Source organism: Cyprinodon variegatus, unplaced genomic scaffold (assembly GCF_000732505.1).
Source record: "Cyprinodon variegatus isolate N-32 unplaced genomic scaffold, C_variegatus-1.0 Scaffold154, whole genome shotgun sequence".
NCBI lineage: Eukaryota > Metazoa > Chordata > Actinopteri > Cyprinodontiformes > Cyprinodontidae > Cyprinodon > Cyprinodon variegatus.
Window position 1 is genome coordinate 1,191,224 of NW_015150607.1, and position 6,196 is coordinate 1,197,419.

General features: G+C 38.6%; 1 protein-coding gene across 2 annotated transcripts in view; it reads right to left on the bottom strand.

The window, feature by feature from the left end:
• cacnb2 (calcium channel, voltage-dependent, beta 2 subunit) overlaps nucleotides 1–6,196 on the bottom strand; it is a 90,370-nt gene that overhangs the window by 82,360 nt on the left and 1,814 nt on the right. The gene's annotated exons all lie outside the window — the stretch shown is intronic.

Genomic DNA, 6,196 nt, shown 5'->3' on the forward strand with positions numbered 1-6,196 from the left:
GGCAATATAGTGTATCTACGGAAGTGTTGCAGTGCAAAACAAATTTACTGTGGTAAAGGGGTGCAAACACAATGCAAATGCATAAATGCATAGCAACTCTCAAATTTAGCTACTGCAAACAAATGAGGAAAATTATATCAGAAAACATAAAAATTAGACTGCCAAATAAAACGCATGTGAAGGAAAAAAGCTACAAAAGACATACCGCATAATTACAGAAAATACAGAGCAGCAAAGTGCAAATGAACTGCAAATACATCACTGGGTGAGATGATTACTACAGTATCACGTATGGGACCAAACCGTTCACAAGGGCATAAATGGGATGCTCAGAAAGGTTGAGTTTAGAAATAATTTAAAGGAAAACTGACCCTTTTCGCACATCCCTGTGAATATCCTCTGGGTGGGCATCCTGTTTTGTTTTTGTAAGTATCTGATCCATAAACATTCATTCGGAATAATGTCCGTGGTCTAGTCCCATATAAGTTGATGATAGTTCTTACCTCTCTAAAGCCGGGCATACACTGTGCGATATTTTCAATCATTGCATGCAGCTACAGCTCAAATTATACAACAAAATCTCAGGGCTTAAAAGTTCACAGCTAACAATGTATGTTCTCACACTATCAGCCCGATGCTCTGATGCAACCTAACCACAGTCGGCTGAATTTCAAACATGTTTTATCTTCTCCCGACCTTACGATTACTGATCAGGAGGTGGTCGTGAGAGGCTGATCACCCCTCGTTACCCCCTGTACACTATATGAAGCACGGTCAGGCTGAACGTAGGCCTGATCTCGCACGACTGGAGAAACGGCCTGGAAAGGGCAAAAAAAATCGTACAGTGTATGCCTGGCTTTACATGAGTCTCGAAGCTAAGAACCAGGTCAAACCACATGCCCATGCTCCCTACATTATCTTTGCATTTAGTGACATAGTCATTAATCCTTAAGGTGAAGTTATGGGAAAAGTTAATGAATTTATATCTGCATTAGGAAGCAAGAAACAATAAGTGCAGATTCTCCTATTTTTGAAAATCGGATAGGCACTCAATTTTAGTCCCTTTATATTTAAGAAGGCTAAATCACTAAATCTCTTACTCCAGCCTTTCTGGTGGCAGTAAAGCCCGTTAATTTTTTTTTTCCACCCACAGAAAAGTAGAGAGTAACAGTTACATCCATGCATGCCTTTAAAAACTAAAACCCTGAGGTGAAACATTTACTAGCCTTGAGTGCAAATAGAAATCAAAATAAAATTTCAATAGTGCTATAGTTTTCAACCGATTCAACTTCTAATTCAAGCTTTTTCAAGTTTGGCTATAGTACTACTGATTAAAACAAAAAACAGGCAAAAATCCCATGAAGAGGTTAATAAAAGCCGAAAATATGGTCTTTATACTTACAACAGTTCCTTTGTAGGCCAGGCTGGCAGTCAGTATAGAGCATCAAACTGCATTAAAAAAGTTAATTAATTGAGACAAAAAATTACCTAGAGGTCAGAGAACCCTTGATCAAGGTGAGGACTCTGTGTAAACAGATAAGCTACCTATTGAGTAAGTAATCTGATTTCTCAATGTTTCGGCCCTTCCTCTAAAAACTATTAGAAAGTCACGGGCTGTCAAGATGAAACTACACTTAAGCTGATATTGAACACTGTGTTAATTTAAAATGCAGAATTATACTTGAGACTCGTAGTGAGATGATAGCAATATGTTGATTTTGTTGTCAACATATATGACTAGAAAAAGTAAAATGTGTAGAAAAACTTCTCATCGACCAGTAATCTGCTTTCTTGCATTTTTCTCATTAGTTCTCCATTAAGCAAAAAAAATAAAGGGTCCTTTTTTATACTTGTTAAGTTCTTAATAGAAGTGACAGAGTCAAATAAATCAAAGAGTTTATTCTTAAAATTAATAGTAAACTATCCACACATTATGGTTGAAAATGGAGTCCAATAGATCAGGTGGACATAAAGCAACTCAGAAAAATGGTTTAGGGTTAATATGATGGGAAGGGCTACCTCGAAATTTAGGATATAGATTATCAAATACAATTGCTGATGGCGGGTCTAAAATAGGTTAAAACCAAATATCAGTCACTGATACATTTAGTTCATTTTTCCAGAAAAGGCCCAAGGTGTAGCCCTTACATGTTGGCCGGGACAAAGCTTGAGTAAGATTTAAGGATGAGTGCTGATAATAAGTACATTAACAGACAAGTAAACAGTATGATAAAAGTAATCAGACTAATTAGTGACAAAAAATATGGCATGTTACAGATATGCAGTTTGTGAATTGATAATGTTTTTATTTGTTCAATGGCAAATCCCTCCATATCCAGACCCATCCCAGTAGCCCTCTTTATCACTGTCAAGATTTGGATTAGTTCATTAGTGATCAGAATCCTCCAAACTGAGCCACTGTAATTAATAATCAGAGGCAGCACAATCTATAAGCTTCTGAGGTGAATAGCTCTCATTCAGTGCCTCTTCAACATCGTGGAGATGTTATCTCCCTCTAACCCTGTTCTACTTCTACTCACTTCCTGTTCCTGCAACATCAATATCATTTAAATAAATACTTTAAATGGTTTCTACGTGTTGGCTGAATTTGGGTTCTCTATATTCTGTCCAGGTATTACAGAAATACTTGTTTGAATAAAAGGCAATGCCATAATCATCCGACCTTTACAACATAGAGGAGTAATGAACCATTTCTTAGTAGTTAAACGTTCTTTTCATTGGAAATTAAATTTCAAATTTCATTTGAAAAATTACGCTCCAAGACCCTGGAGACAGAGTGGTGAGGCAAATTAATCCAAATATTTTTTATATTTTAGCTAAAATTTCTTACATGAAATGTTCTTCCAAAACTCCAATTTAATATTATATATTGTTATGTTGGAGGCTCATAATATGGTGTGCAGGAGGTCAAACAAAAATGTATTATGTTTTCCAATGCTGTAAACATTTGTATAATAAATTAATTTAAACAATCACTTGCATCATAGCCATAGAGATCAGTGGTCATAACTTGTAACCAGCATGGCGTGGTGCCAGGCAAACAAAGCTGCAGCTCTGTCTCGGAGTACGGATTCCAAAGGGAAAAAAGGAAGATAGCTGATGAGAACAGAAGATTCAAAGAATGGACCGAATCATTTGTTTTCATTATCAATGCAGAAGGATTGCCTGCATTTTTGCTTTGTAATGAGAAATAATAAAAAGAGTAATTTGGAAAGGCATTTCCAGGAAAGGCATGCTAAATACTGTATGTAGCTGACCACCAAGTTTGGACTGAGAGAAAAAGTGCGATTACAGAACTTCTGGATAAATTAGAGGAGCGCAAACATAGATTTAAGAAGTGGATTGCATCTCCAAACTCCACTCCTTCTGCTGGTTTGGTTGCAAGGAAGGAAAACCGTCCACAGATCAAACAGGTAGCGCTTTGATGCAGGTATGGGAAAATTCTTAACTTTTTTTCCCCCAAATCCTGAAAATAAAAATATCACCAAGGAATGCTGGTGATATTTCACCAGAGAGCGCTGCTCTGATGGATGTCAGTTCCTGCTTGGTTCCCCATGACTCAATCAGCTCCTCCGAACAGAAACACGTCCACCATAGAAAGATCCTTTATTGTGTTTCTATAATTTCATCAATGCAACAAAATTTAAACCACGCGGTGAAGGGCGATGAAGCGGTGTGAAGTGAATTCCATGCGGTTAGAGCGTTCACCGTTCGTCCCTCACCTCATGCTATAATGTGACATTTGCTCCAGGATAAACATTTGATCATAAATGCTTATTATATATTTAAGCCCACGTAATTCTTTTTTAAATTTTTTTACAGTGGGCTGATACACAGAGCCTGTGTTGCCATACAAGGCTTATATAAGACTTTTATATTTTTGCGGCTCCAGACAGATTTATTTCTTGGTCCAATATGGCTTTTTGGGCAGTTTGGGTTGCCGACCCCTGGGTTAGGGTAATGAGGAGGTCTCATCAGCAATACAGGAGTGAGGGGCAGGTACACCTGGACAGGTTGCCAAGCCAACCCTCCATCAAATCAGAAATACACCACCTTATTCTTAAACAGTCACTCCTACTGTTTATTTATATAAACTAGTTAGAATAAAGTGTATTTTTTTGGACTGGGGGACAAAGAGAGAGAGGAGGATGAGCAAACTTATGCCAAAAAAGGCCCAGAGCAAGATTTGAACCTTGAATATCCATGTTTCAAGGAAAGTATGAATACGATACTTCATTAGGAAGTTATGATAAACATTTTTGTAATTGGTAGAGTGTGTAGTACAAAGTACCTTAACAAAATGGGTGGATAGATGGCTGGTCAATAACAACCAGGTGGAATTTTGCTTCCTTGCGCTTGGGCAAAGCATTGCTAAAGAACGTGATTTAGACAGTGCAAAAAGAGATTCAAACTCTTAAGCACACTTAAAAATAGACAGATGGTGCAAACCACGCTTTCCAACAGCAAGACCCATCCACCTCCATGAAAATATGAAAACATTTACCTGTGGATGTTTACACTTTCTATCAAATCTGAGTCAGCATTGCCCTCCTCCCCTCTCAATGGAGCGCTGATTTACAGTTAAACAGCAACCTCGCTACTCCCACGGCTAAACAGTCATGTCTGGCATGGCCCTGCATCCTTCCCAGCCTCCTCCACAAGGGCATTGGGCCATGACCACAGGGAGCATCTCTCTTCCCTTCTCTCGCAACCGGCTCCCTGTCTCTGAGCATGAGTAATTCTGTCTGTGAGGGGCCATTGGTGAGAAGTTAGTGGAAGTTTGAGTTAATGCCTAGAGCTAGATGGAATCGATCAGCTATGCTTAAGAGGTTTTCTAAAGACACCTACAAGTCTGAAACATCTATAAAGTGCAGAAACAAAAGGTCAGACAGGAAGTTGAAAAACATTCAACATTATTCAAAACTCTTTACTACCAGTAAGCTACTTTATCTCCCTTCAGTGAAGACAAGAGGACTGATTAGTATCACTTTTCCCAACATGGTGTAAAGGGGAACTATAATTCACAACAAACAAAAGAATAAGGTCAGAGCTGTTACCACAGCTGAATAACAGTGTTTACATTATTATCCAAACAGGAGGGAGGTTACGGGAAAGCTTGCTATTTCTGGGACTGTCCTGTAGCAAATATGTAAAGAAGGGTATTTTTGTTCAGTATTCAAGGTCCTCGCTGGCCTCATTTTCGCATTGCTGAGCTAAAAAACAGGCATAATATTCTTTAGATGATGGTGTAACAAAGCAGACAGATAACAAATCTCTGCCCTCTTATGAGAAGACTTACTGCAGGGAAAATGCTCATTTGGTAAAGGGCTGTGGGAATGAGAATGAGCTCCCTGGGGTGTTGGTCAAACAGTTTGGTAACTTCTATCAAGCAGTTTCTCTGAAGCCCTGAGATGAAGCAGATGGCCGTCTAGGAGGTGCCATTTTGTTCTGATCTCGGCCTCCCATCTCTCTGCCGCCACCATGCCAAATACAAGACGATCTGTACCTCCTCCAAAAAAGGCAGAAATATTCAGGAGTGTACATCATCAGCTCAACCTGTCCTGTCCCTTTGCAGGTCAGCTCAACAAAGAGCAGGCTCATTAAATATGTTCCTCGCAAGGTCTGCTTTATAACAAACTGCATGCAGCCCAGACGAGAGACTTCTACTCAACACAGTGTACCCAGAGGTGTTTACAAAAGCCTTTCGCTGCTGTGCACATCTTATCCATGATGGATGATGATGACTGAGGTTTAGCTCTTAAACCAGTTTGCTTTTACTGTCAATATGTTTACAAAAAAACTCAGACTCACACAAACACAAGTGTAAGACTCCAAAGGAAAGACAATGTTTACAGGACATCAAAATGCACCTCATTAAACTCAGGGTTACTATGCAGTCCGGAAAAATAAGAAATCTGTTTTCAGGTCTAAGTAAATATAAAATAAAAAACCCTGTGGAAAATATTTGCATTCCCAGATGTAGTTACATATAAACTTAAATTGGTCGATACAGCCACCCACAGATTTCTTTCTTAATTTATTCAGAAATACACACTATCATCTAACATATCACCATTTCATTAATCCATGATTTATCATATGCATGTATTTTCCTCCTTTCTTCCATCAATTTTCCTTTTCCTTCCTTCCATCACTCAATTTCTTTCCTTCCTTC